Raw genomic sequence first — 12,859 nt, 5'->3', positions numbered from 1 at the left:
TCATCACCTCAGTCTTCAGGATATTCTATGATTCTATGCAAGATGGAAATGAAGGAAAGCCTAAAAAAGGTGTCCACAGGGATACGACGTCTCAAAGCACTTGTGGCGATGGCACCCCAGCCTGAGCTTTCTAACCATTTGGGATACTCCTGTTTCACATGCAGCTGAGCAGTTCTTGAAATGAGCTGTTCTGGGGAACAGCCAGCACATAGGGCTGTGCACTCAGAGTGGAAGGGAGCCCTTCCAGCTTTCCAGCAGACGGGGATGGAGGGACATGCCGGAGCACAGAGTCACCCCTGCACCGCGTGCTTCAGGCAAAGCAAAGAGGTTTAATGTCAACAGGGAGCAGATGAATTGTATGGACAGTGGCGGCCATTGCAAAGCACTTTAGGATCCCTGCACGGACAGTGAGACTCTTGCTGCTGGTCCCATTGACTTTGGATCAGGCTTTGCGCTAATTTACTTATCTCATAGAAGAGCTTAATTAACAAATGTTGGTCTCCCGGGCCTGATCCCATGGACCTGGGCTCACCAAAACCAATGGACTTCAAGGAGTTAGCACCCATCTGCAGCCAATATGCTGAGCTCTTAACAAAATTGAGGGGGGTTAAAATCGCAACCAAGTCTGCCAAGGGTGCGGCACCCACGATCCCAGCACCAGATTGTCCCTGTAGCAGTGCAGTTCTGCAGAAAAACCCCTCATGACCAGAAGTCCAAACCCTCCCCATTACGAACTCTTTTTGATCCCAGACCTAAAATTATCCAGATTTCAGCAGAGGTTTCTTCAGCAACCTCAAAAATCAACTACATGTATAAGCAGCAGAAATAAGGGGAGACTGTGACCTTGAAATCGAAATCGGGAATTATCTGCTTGCAGAAGATGAGATTCCAATGGGAGGGAAACGTGTTCCTTGAAATATCAAAAGAGGACATACCCAGGGAAACACATGGTAATTCTGATGTTCTAGAAATGGATCTGGGCTGATGGAGATTCAGACACAGGCAAGTGCCAAAACCCCAACATGCCCCTGGACAGGCACCACGGTGGAGGTGGGTGCGATGCTCACGGAGCGGGTCTGCGGCTGTGCCGGGATTTGACTGACGGCGGATGCACCAGGCAGCCAGTTGGAGCACATGCAGGAAACCGGCCCCACTGCACACACGGACCATCTGGCCAACACATGGGCCTCGGGCTTGACATGTCCAGAAAGCATCACAGCTTGACAACGAACGTGCAGCGAATCCAACACATCCTGGACATGTTGGATTTGCTGGATGAAGCTGCCGTACTTCCCTTCAAGATTTCCTGGACAGAAATACGTGCACATGCGCTGCGCAAACCCTTACAGACAGGGCTCATTTGTCAGGATAACAGGAGACAGGTAAGTCCCTTGGTTTTTTGTTTGAAACCATTTCCCTTTGTCCTTGGAAGATGGCCCATCCCCCCCCCCTCAGGGGCCTCAGAACCCTGATAGGGAACAATTTCCTCCTAATATCTAATGTAAATCTCCCCTCCCTGGCCTTGGACACTTCCAGGGATGGGGCAGCCACAGTTTCTCTGGGCAGCCTGTGCCACCCCCCTGCCATGGGCAGGGACACCTTCCACTAGCCCATGTTGCTCCAAGCCCCGTCCAAAATCATAGAATCATGGGATGATTAGTGTTGGACAGGACCTTAAAGCCCATCAAGTTCCATCTAATGCAAGTTGATTTGACTCCATGCCTCACATCCTTGTCTTGAAACTGGAAATCGTAGGACTGTGCTGAGGGGGCTCGTGTGTAGCTCACGGAAATGCCAGTGTCACTCTGGTTGTACAACTCAAAACTGGAAAGAGCATTAAAAGTGGGTGCATTGAGCCTCCAAGCAGGAAGATGTAGAATGGGATTTCATTGGGCATCGCCCGTCCTATAAACTTGCCCTGTTTTCATTTAAAATCTTCTTTGGCTAAAAATATGATTGTGGTCAGCTAACACCACCCACATCCATGTTCCTGAACATTGATCCTTCACTCCATGTGTGGATATCCAAATCCGTGCTTCAAAACTTTTTGTTGGCTGTGTTGTGAGTGTGAATAATCAGTGTCACTGTTCTCCAGCACAGGCAGTGAGGAAGAAGACAGCAAGAAAACATCCAGATAAAAGGTTAAAAAATCTCTTCTACATGTATTTAACGGTACTTAGAAAGACACAGAAGACTTAAAGGATCATACATGCCAACTCCACCTGAGAGTTATAAACAGCAAGAAAACATCCAGATAGCACTTGTCCAGAGGAGTAAAAATCTCTGTCAAAATGTGCAACAATGGTTGTGGAACATGATGGGGAAAAGTGAGGCAGTGAACACGGGTAAGGAGGCATCACCTGCAATGTAATGACTTACACCCGGCAGCAACTTCCACCATGAGACTAAAATTAGCACCGACAGGAAGAGCTCTGGAGGCTGGAGCAATGTTAGGATTGCAACACACCTGTGTGGCTCAGCCTCCATCCCATCCCGAGTGTGTTCTTTAGACTTTTCCCAACAAGATCTGACATCCAGACTGCTCGGCCGTGCAGGATCTGGAGAGGCATCAGCCATCCCTGGACTGGCATAAGCAAGGGCAAAACAGCTAAAAAAGAAGGTGCCTGCATGAGACCGAACTATTTGGAAAGCAGGTCCCCACTGTCCCTGCTGAGCCTGAGCCTGCCCAGACAGGCAGAGCCAGGAGGTGAATGCCTGGGAAAACCTGGCTCTGCTTTGTCTTCTCTGCACAGCAGAGCAAGGACCTGCTTGCTCAGAACCGCTCAGTGCTCCCGCAGAATGCGAAGACCTGACAGTGTCACCCGCTTGCTTGTGCCCAGAGTCCCTTTGCTGACAAGCACCCTCTTTTCAAGCTGTGAGAGACTTCCAGAAGGATCTGGAACTGCAGAGAGAAAATACTGCCGAAAGCAGTGTCCAGAGCAGAGCACTGCAAGGCTGAGCCCAGAGCCATGATAAAATGGGTCCCTCTGCTCTGTCTCTCACACATCTGGTCCTTGTGTCCCACTCATCAACCTACGAGCTTTAAGTTCCCTCAGAGCTTGGTTGCAGCCAAGGGGATGGGGCAGCCACAGCTTCTCTTGGAGCAACCTGGGCTAGTGGAAGGTGCCCCTGCCCATGGCAGGGGCTGGGACTGGATGGCCCAGAGCAGCTGTGGCTGCCCCATCCCTGAAAGTGTTCAAGGCCAGGTTGGATGGGGCTAGATGGGATATCGGGAGGAAATTGGTCCCTGTGAGAATGGTGAGGCCCTGGCACAGGGTGTACAAGGGTCTGAAGGGACAGGACACAGGGAATGGCTTCCCACTGTCAGAGGTCAGGGTGAGACCTTAGAGTCACTTCCAGTGCCTAAAGGGGCTCCAACAGAGCTGGAGAGGGAGTTTAGAACTCTTAAGAAACTTTTAATATGCTTGAATTCAGCCTGGAGAAGAGAAGGCTCCAGGTTTTAAACCTAGAAATCAGAGTACTGCCAGAACCTTAACCCCTAGGAGGCAGAGGTGAAGTGGGGTGGGTTGAGACCAGGAATCTACACTAGGCTGGACAAAGACCTTGTTCTTCCCAGTGCCTGATTCTGCCTTGCCGTGTGCTTGGCGCAGCAGCACACTGTGGTGCCTGGGCAACACCTTTTATCTGGATAATGAGGATGTCTAGACTGATAAGAAGAAGGGTTAAATTGGCTCAGGTGCCCTCTGCCATCAGTACAGTACAGGCAGGAGCTTAGTGGGATTCAGTGAGGGATCAGACAGGAACTGGAGCCGGGGGCGGCACCTCCTACCCACAGGGGAGTCCTGGTTGAGGGTGAGAGTTGTAATTGGTAAAGCACTCGGAATACTACACGCTCACCCCGCGACCTGCTCTCAGCGAAATTAATAATAATAATTAACACGATCTATTAAATAATGGTAATAAAAGCATTAGTAATGTGATGTGCCTGAAAAGCAGCACACATCTCCCTGTTGCTATGGAAACACTGCTTTTAAAGCCCATCACCCGGCCCTGCGGTGGGCTGTCAGCCCGTTGGGGAAGATGGGAACGTGTCCACTTCATCTTTCCTGGATGGCCCTGCTGGTACCATCCCCACAGGGACCAAAGCACAGCCCCCTTGCATCCTGAAGGAACTTTTTAATGGCACAAGGGACCCCCCAGAGACAGAGATGGTGCTCCAAACATTACTGCACCTGCTCTGCTCTCTTGGGGCATCTGCAGCATTTAGGCACAAAGTCAGGGAATCAGCAATGTGGGAATTAACAGTAGCGCCTTCACTCCTGGGTCACACAGAGGTATGCAGCTGACTGGAAAACATAAAAGGAGAAAAGGCACTTTCTGAGGGAGTGCTGGAGTCCCACAGCCAGGGAATGCCAGCTCTGCTGGACTTCAGCTGGACTTCCAAGTCCTGGTCCTTCGCCCCTGGAACCACTGTGGCACCTGCTGAGGCTCAGGGATTCCTTGCATGCCAGCAGCAGCCCCCAGCTCACTGCAGACCTCTCACCACAGGGATACCTGTACTGGAGCCTGTAGACAGCCTGAGACTGGGAAGTGGCACCTGCCTTGGCAAAGCCTTGAACACATCCCAGAAGAGCCAGCACCAATCCCTGCATTTCCCTCAAACGTGGGCTCAGTGTTTAAACCCCACCTACAAAGCAGCGTGCATGCGTTACCTTCCCATAGGGCGAAGGCCAGCTGGGCATAGTGTGAGAGGGACACAGTGGGTCAGAGACCAACTTTCGGGCCCCCAGAAGCTGTGTGTGAGGCACATCCCTCCTGGGAGGAGTGACCATGGCAGTGGCAGGTACCTCCACCAGCGACGGGGTACATGGTCCCCAGCAAATGACACCCCCAGCCCCTACCTTGGCCTCTTGCATCCCCTCTGCTGTAAACTTCTTTCCCAAGGACACAGCCCGAAATCTCCCTGAGCAGTGCTGGGCTCTGTGTTCTGGCTGCCAGCAATTAGTGTTCCAGCTTGTTTTGGAGTGATTGCTGGGTACGGGCTCTCCCTGAGCAGTGCTGGGCTCTGTGTTCTGGCTGCCAGCAGGGATAAGGTGACAGCGTGTCTGGCTCCAGCCCTCCAGGGACGGCAGAGGCAGGGCACCCAGCCGGTGTGGGGATGTGTGTCTGCTCCTGGTGCAACCCTTGACTGCTCTTACAACACAGAAAGCAGTGGGCAAATGAATTGGTGAAGACCTGCCAGCAGGACATTGAGGAGCTGCTGGATCGAGGCTTTGGCTGGAGCCTTTATGAAGTGGATTTCCTGCTCCTGCTTGCCCGGGTGTCACTGCTGGTGTTCCTTAAGGCTGCTGCTTCCAAACCCCAATGATGTGGGACGTGCTACTGTGGAGCAAGTGCTTTCAGCTTTACAGAAGTGCCTTGAGAGGTAATCCCCTCTCCCAGCCCCAGAGAACCCACCGACCCAGGAGAGCAGGGTGAACGGGGACCCCAAGCAGCTGAAACACTGCCGGAGCTGCTCTCCCCAGGGACATGCAGGGCTGAGCTGGCACAGGGAGTGACAGTGACATGGGGCTTTGTGCCAGCCACCTGCCACCCCCATTTTTTGCACCCCACCTCCCCACACCAGGGCAACCAGAACCCCCGAGCCCTGGGAATGCCACAGCGGGTGTCCCCGCAGGACCGCGGTGCCACCGTGCTCCCGGTGGGTCCCATCTAGACATACCTCGAGGAGCAGGGGGAGGCGCGGGCGCGTTCGGCAGCTTTTGTGCAGCGCGGAGCTGCACTCCCTCCCTCTCTTCCACCGCTCCCAGCCCTCCTGCCTCTCTCTTGTGTTTCTCCACTTCTTATTCGAGATCCCTCTCCTAGAGGAGCTGGGATTAGCTCCGGGCATGGGGGATTCTCCCTCCCAAGCCCCCCTGCTTTGTTATTAATCAAATCCATCTGGCCACGACCACGGACGGTTGCCGCTGCATGGCCCTTTGCTGCTTGCCGAGGATCCGGCCCTTTGGTAGGCTCCGAAATGAAGGCAATCCCAGCATTTCGGGAAGCATGCAAGCAGTCTGCAGCTCACACTTGGATTTACAGCCCCACAGGTGGCCGGGACTGAAGGAGCTCCTGAGAAGTAGAAGATGTTGCCTCAGCCGCCCTCCTGGCTGTGTCCATGTGACAAACCCAGAGCCCCCATGCATTTGGCGCTGCTCTGTGAGACACCTCAGCTGGGGCTGTGAAAGCCTCAGGAACTGCCTCCAGTCCTCTTCCCCTTTGGACCAAGGGCTGCCCTGTGCTCCATAAAGGGGTTTGAGCCCACGGCAGTGCTGAGTGGTGGAGTGGGAGGCTTCAGCCACTGTGGGGTGCAGTGGGGGTCTCCTGGATTTGCAAAAGTGCACAGGGAGAGGGTGACACTGTCCTGAGCCACCTCCCTGCCTCCGAGATGCTGAAACTACCAGCATTGCTGCCCTGGCTGCTACCCCTCTCCTAACCCACAGCCTCCTCCTTTGGCATGGCTCTCTCCAAGACAAACCCAAAGTGGAATTCGAGGCAGGAGCAGGGTAAAACCTGGGGGGCTCTTTGCCCAAATGCTGAATTCTTGCCATGTGCAGGAAACTCCGCTCTGCACTCACCCAGGTCAGGAACAGGGCCCCATGTGTCTTGGAAGGGCAGGAGGGGCTCAGATAGCTGGGGGGTCCAAGGAAGGGAACAGGCCAGGCATGGCCCAAGGTGCCCACTGCATCTCCTGACAACGGGTGTTGCTTCAGCCAGCCTGGTCCCCAGCATCTGCCTGCTGGCACTGGCTCTGTGCCTGCCACAGGACTGTTGCCTTTTGAGCACCCCAAAGGACCGTGTGGGACAGGAAGGAATACAGGGATTTTGTGGGGACGGCCTGGCAGCGCGGTGCTGCTCCGCTGTGCTGCCACCCTGCCTGCCACAGGAAAGATCTCCAGGGAGGCTGCTGGCCCAAGCACCAACTGGCAGACGTGGCAAGCAGGGTGGACCTCCCACTGCTTGGGGAGCTGGCGGGGCAGCGCCAAGGCTGCTCCAGTTTCCAGAAACCCAAACGATCCGGACGGGAGCAGTCGCAGGCTGAGCTGCAGGTGTTGGGCTGACGGCAGCCCTCTTGCTCTTGCCGGCACATCACTGGCGCCGGGATCTCATTGCTCCGGCGGCGGAGCGCCCGGTGCCCTTCCAGCCCAGCTGCACAGCCCCGGCATCCTGCCCCGAGCAGAAAACACCCGGCCACAGCCAGGCTCCTGGCTCCCTGCTTCTGGGATGGACCCACAGTTCTTCCTGCCTTTGGAGACGTGGGGTGCAAGTGATAGCTCCTGCATCCCGGCCTCTCGGCACAGAACATGCGGGATGGAGATGAGCACAGTGCCCTGAGCAGGAGACCATTGGAGCAGAACACACAGTCCAAGCGGGAATCAGAAACCAGCTGCACTCCGAACATGGTGCCACTGAGGAGCGGGTGGGATGGATAGTCCCGGTGAGCCAGCCAGGAGACGGGACATGGTGCCAACAGCACTGCTGGGTGGAGTTCTCCCTCCAGGCTTTTTGCCAACAGCAAAGAGAGGGGGGAAAGGCTCCCGGACAGCAGCAGTGGAAGAGCAGGGGCAGCACAGCCTGTGCCTCCCTCAACCACCCCACGCTGATCCGAAGTTGGGGAGAGCATTCCCTTGACGCTGGCGTGGGGAGGAACAACCTCGTCCTGACCTAACATCCCTCGCCGGGGTCTACACTGCCGGCAAGCACTTGTTCGTGAGGCTCTCAGCACCCGTAAATGGTCCCGAGCTCCCATACCAGGCTGGCGTCTTCCCAAGGGGATGAGGAGAGAAGTTTTACAGGCACGGGGCCAAGGCTGAGCGACTGCTTCTCATTAGGGCAGCAGAGCTGGGACACGGACCCACTGCTCTGGCCGCAGAGCACGTGGCACCGAAAACACAAGCACAGATTCATAGCCCAGGGGTGCTTGCCCACGAGGATGCCACCCCCTCGCTGCCCCGTGCCACCCCTTTCGGAGACCACGAGTGGCATGGGGATCGTCCGGCTGCCATCCAGAGCCCTCAGGCTCCCAACTCCTGAAGGAGGCTGGGACTCGGGACAGAGATGTCACTCGGCTCTGCGAAGTCCCAGCCTGTGTCCCGGCGGCAGGGCTCGGGGGGCTGCCCTAACCCACGGCCAGCCTCACCCTGTGGCGCAGTACAGAGCGGGGAGCCCAGCCCCAGCACAACGCTGGCCACGGCGGCTCCTCGCCCCCAGCCAGAGTCCCGGCAGGGCACAGGAGGGATCGGCAGCTCCATCTCGTGTCTGACGCCAAGGTCACGCTCAGCAGAGCAGCAGCCCGAGACGCGCGGCCAAGGGGAGCCTCCAGCCGCCGGGAGGTGATGCCAAGGTCACCCCATGGGACTCTGCGTTAGCAAAGACACAGCACCAAACCTCTCTCACCGCGCGGACTCACAGCTGGGCCCATCCTGGTTCCCCTCCCCCGGGCAGTGAGAGGCCAGCCCAGGCGCAGTACCACCCTGTGATTCTGTAACCGCCAGGGTCTGACCAGTCGTGTGGTTCTGCTGGGACACGTGTCCCTGCCCATGGCACCATGGTGGAAGGAGATGGGCTTTAAGTCTCTCCCAGCCCCATCCCTGGCATTGTTCAAGGCCAGGTTGGACACAGCTCAGAGTAACCTGGGATGGTGGAAGGAAAGGAGGAGGGTGGTGAGGGCCTGGCACAGGCTGCCCAGAGAAACTGTGGATGCCCCATGATTATACAGCATCATCCACACTGCAGGCTCTGCACAGTCCTCTCCTCTGTCAAAGGATCTGCTTTCCTATGAGGATGCTGGAAATTACCATAATGCAAATAAATTCATGTATTATTAAGTCCAGTGACATATCTCTTTTGGCAGGACTTCCATACATGGCCCCTTGCAAAGCCAAGCCGTCCAGGCTGCCTCCAATCTTGATGTCGCTGATGAGCTCACTTGCGCTGGTGATCAACAGAATCTTTGCCTGTCCCATTGACCAACTTCTTGAACAGCTTGCAGTTTGCTTCCCTAAAATTCAGGGTCCTGACTTGAATCTGTTCTGCCCCCTTGTCCCTAAGGGCAGTTTCTTAGGGGATCCCATTGACCAACTTCTTACTCATGTGGATTTAGAGTTCTTGCACTCTATGGAAAGAGTCCTTCTTCCTGCCCTTCCAGCTGACCAGCAGGTCTCCACTCAGCTATGCCAGTGTCTTGTCTTCCTTTCCATGATCCCTGCTCCCACTGCCTGTTCATTTCACCACCCTCATGGGGAAGAATTTCTTCCTAATATCTAATCTAAACCTACTCTTTTAAAGTTTGGACATTTCCAGGGATGGGGCAGCCACAGCTTCTCTGGGCAACCTGTGCTGGTGCCTCCCCCTGCCATGGTCAGGGACATCTTCCACTATCCCAGGTTGCTCTAAGCCCCATCTGACCATCTCAGAATCACAGACTGGATTGGGGTAGAAGGAACCTCAAAGCCCATCTCATTCCACCCCTGACAGGGAAGAATTTCTTCCCAATATCCCACCTATCCCTGCCCTCTGGCAGTGGGAAGCACTTCCAGGGATGGGCAGCCACAGCTTCTCTGGGCACCCTGTGCCAGCACCTCACCACCCTCTCGTTCCACCTTCCACTAACCCAGGTTGCTCCAAGCCCCGTCCAGCCTGGCCTTAAACGAGCCCCTGCTGGTCATGAAATCAGGGAATTGTTTGGGTTGGAAGAGACCTTAAAACCCAGGACACGACAGGGATTCAGCAAGACCCGAAGTGAACAAACACAGGCACCACTCTGCTTGTTAAAGAGTCCCTCTAGATTCCCTTCATTTTTCACTTCCTGGATCTCCTCCTGCAAAGGAAATCCATACCATGCTGGCTCTTCCCGGTCCTTTGCCTCCTCCACAACCTTATCCAATGAACGGACACCCAAACATCACCCAGGATGTTGCCCTTGCAGGAACATGAGCCCTGCCCCTGGCCGTGACATTGCTGTAAAGATACAGCAGCTTTCAGACCCTCCCTTGCAGCATGAGGCCAAGACGGACCCAGAGATGCACAGATTAAACTGATTTTTGTGTGTTTCAGGCCCAGTGACACCCAGTCCCCCCGTCTCAGTGGCACTGACTTCCTTGCACTAAGGAAGCAAATGGAAATGGATCCCCCAGGGGGGCTCTGCTGTTGGACAGAAGCTCTGCCCAACAGATTGGTCAGAATTGGCTTAGGTGGCCAAACAGCACCTGCAGCATCTGCTGAGGCCCTGAGCCAGGAACACAAAGAGCACCCTCAGCACAGAAACACAAAATCTTGGTGTTTCTGGCTACAGTCCCCAGTCTGTCTCCCAAGCCCTTCCTCAAACCCGGCCATAAGTGGAAGCCTGGAGCAGGCAGGATGTCATTCGCCTTTCCTCTGGCACAGGGAACTGAGGACAGCCAGAGCAGGAGCCCCACTGGAGGGAACAGGACGCAGCCCCATCGGGTGCCAAACTGCTGCCAGGTGGGATCGGCTCTGCGGCTCCCCCAGACACAGCCCCACACAGCCCCACACTGCCCCACACAGCCCCCCACAGTCCCACACTGTCCCACAGCCCCACACAGCCCCCACACAGCCCCACACAGCCCCACACTGCCCCACACAGCCCCCCAGCCCCACACAGCCCCACACAGCTCCACACAGCCCCACACAGCCCCCACACAGCCCCACTGTCCCACACAGCCCCACACAGCCCCCACACAGCCCCACACAGCCCCACACTGCCCCACAGCCCCCACACAGCCCCACACTGTCCCACACAGTCCCACACTGCCCCACACAGCCCCACACCCCCACACAGTCCCACACTGTCCCACACAGCCCCCACACAGCCCCACACAGCCCCACACACCCCACACTGCCCCCCACAGTCCCACACTGCCCCACACAGCCCCACACAGCCCCACACTGCCCCACACAGCCCCACACTGCCCCACACAGCCCCACACTGCCCCACACAGCCCCACACAGCCCCACACAGCCCCCACACAGCCCCACACTGTCCCACACAGCCCCCACAGCCCCACACAGCCCCACACAGCCCCCCACTGTCCCACACTGCCCCACACAGCCCCACACAGCCCCACACTGCCCCACACAGCCCCACACTGCCCCACACAGCCCCACACAGCCCCCACAGCCCCACACAGCTCCCACACAGCCCCCACACAGCCCCACACTGTCCCACACAGCCCCCACAGCCCCACACTGCCCCACACAGCCCCACACAGCCCCACACTGCCCCACACTGCCCCACACAGCCCCACACTGGCCCCCCACTGTCCCACACTGTCCCACACAGCCCCCACAGCCCCACACAGCCCCACACAGGCCCCACACTGCCCCACACTGCCCCACACAGCCCCACACAGCCCCCACAGCCCCCACACAAGCCCCACACAGCCCCCACAGAGCCCCCACAGCCCCACACAGCCCCCACAGCCCCACACTGCCCCACACAGCCCCACACAGCTCCACACTGTCCCACACAGCCCCACACTGCCCCACACGTCCCACACAGCCCCACACAGCCCCACACAGCCCCACACAGCTCCACACTGTCCCCCACATCCCACACAGCCCCACACAGCCCCACACAGCTCCACACTGTCCCACACAGCCCCCACACATCCCACACAGCCCCACACAGCCCCACACTGCTCCACACAGCCCCACACAGCTCCACACTGTCCCACACAGCTCCACACTGTCCCACACAGCCCCACACAGCCCCACACAGCCCCACACAGCTCCACACTGTCCCACACAGCCCCACACAGCCCCACACAGCTCCACACTGTCCCACACAGCCCCACACAGCCCCACACAGCTCCACACTGTCCCACACAGCCCCACACAGCCGGAGGGCCGGGATCCCGGCCAGCACCAGCCCCACACAGCTCCACACAGCTCCACACTGCGGACGTCGTCCTCGGGGATCCCGCTGGGCCGCCTGCACACACAGCACGACCTGGAGCAGTCCCTGAGGACTCTGCGCAGGTAGGAGCGGTGCTTCAGGAAGTACGGCACCATGGCGCTGACAATCCTGTCCCTCCCCATCAGCACAGACTCAGCCACCTTCCTGTTCTCTTCCTCCTTCGTTGGATCTGTTTTTACCTGCCAGGCCTGTTGGCGAGCCTGGATCAGCTGCTGCAACTCCTGTCATTCCAGGCCCCACTGAGCCCCCTCCAGCGGGTGCTACAAGGAGGAGGTTGGTTTGGCCTAAAGTTTCAGCAGGACTTGGCTGCTGGGGAGGTCTTGGAGAAGTGGAGGGTTTGAATGCCACAGCCCACCCACTCCACAGGGAAAAGCACCTGAGACCTCCAGAGAAAATGAGTGTGTCACACACTGCTGTCCCCTGCATGCACAGAACATAACCCCCTCATCTCCCTCAGGAACAGACCTCAACATGATGCTTCTCCCACCCTGCCACAGCACACCCTGTCCCATCGGTGCTTTGCCAAATCTGATCAAATGGTGCCAGTCCAGCACTCAGGGGAGCAGATGAGAGCACAGACACACTTTGTGCCACTTGTCTCTGTCTAGCTGAGTAATATAGCTACAAAACCCCAAATGTGGCTTTGGAAACTGGAGTCAGGCCTGTCACAGCATCAGGTCTGGGCACAGTGTGGCTTGGGGCTTATGGCACTGAATTCTGTCTAATGCACAGCGGAGACTGAATGAACCTGCAAGCACAGGCAGGAACATGTGTGCTCCTGCTCGTGGGCTCCATGGTAATGAGGAACCTGGTGCAGCAGCTGCTGCCACATCTGCAACGGGTTTGAGCACATCAGATACCTCAGGCTGCTGGGAGGGGACCAGGGCTGGAAATAACGTGGAAAACAGAACGGCCCCT

This window comes from Corvus cornix, chromosome 23, assembly GCF_000738735.6.
Source record: "Corvus cornix cornix isolate S_Up_H32 chromosome 23, ASM73873v5, whole genome shotgun sequence".
Classification (NCBI taxonomy): Eukaryota; Metazoa; Chordata; class Aves; order Passeriformes; family Corvidae; genus Corvus; species Corvus cornix.
Note: the sequence above shows the minus strand (reverse complement) of the source record.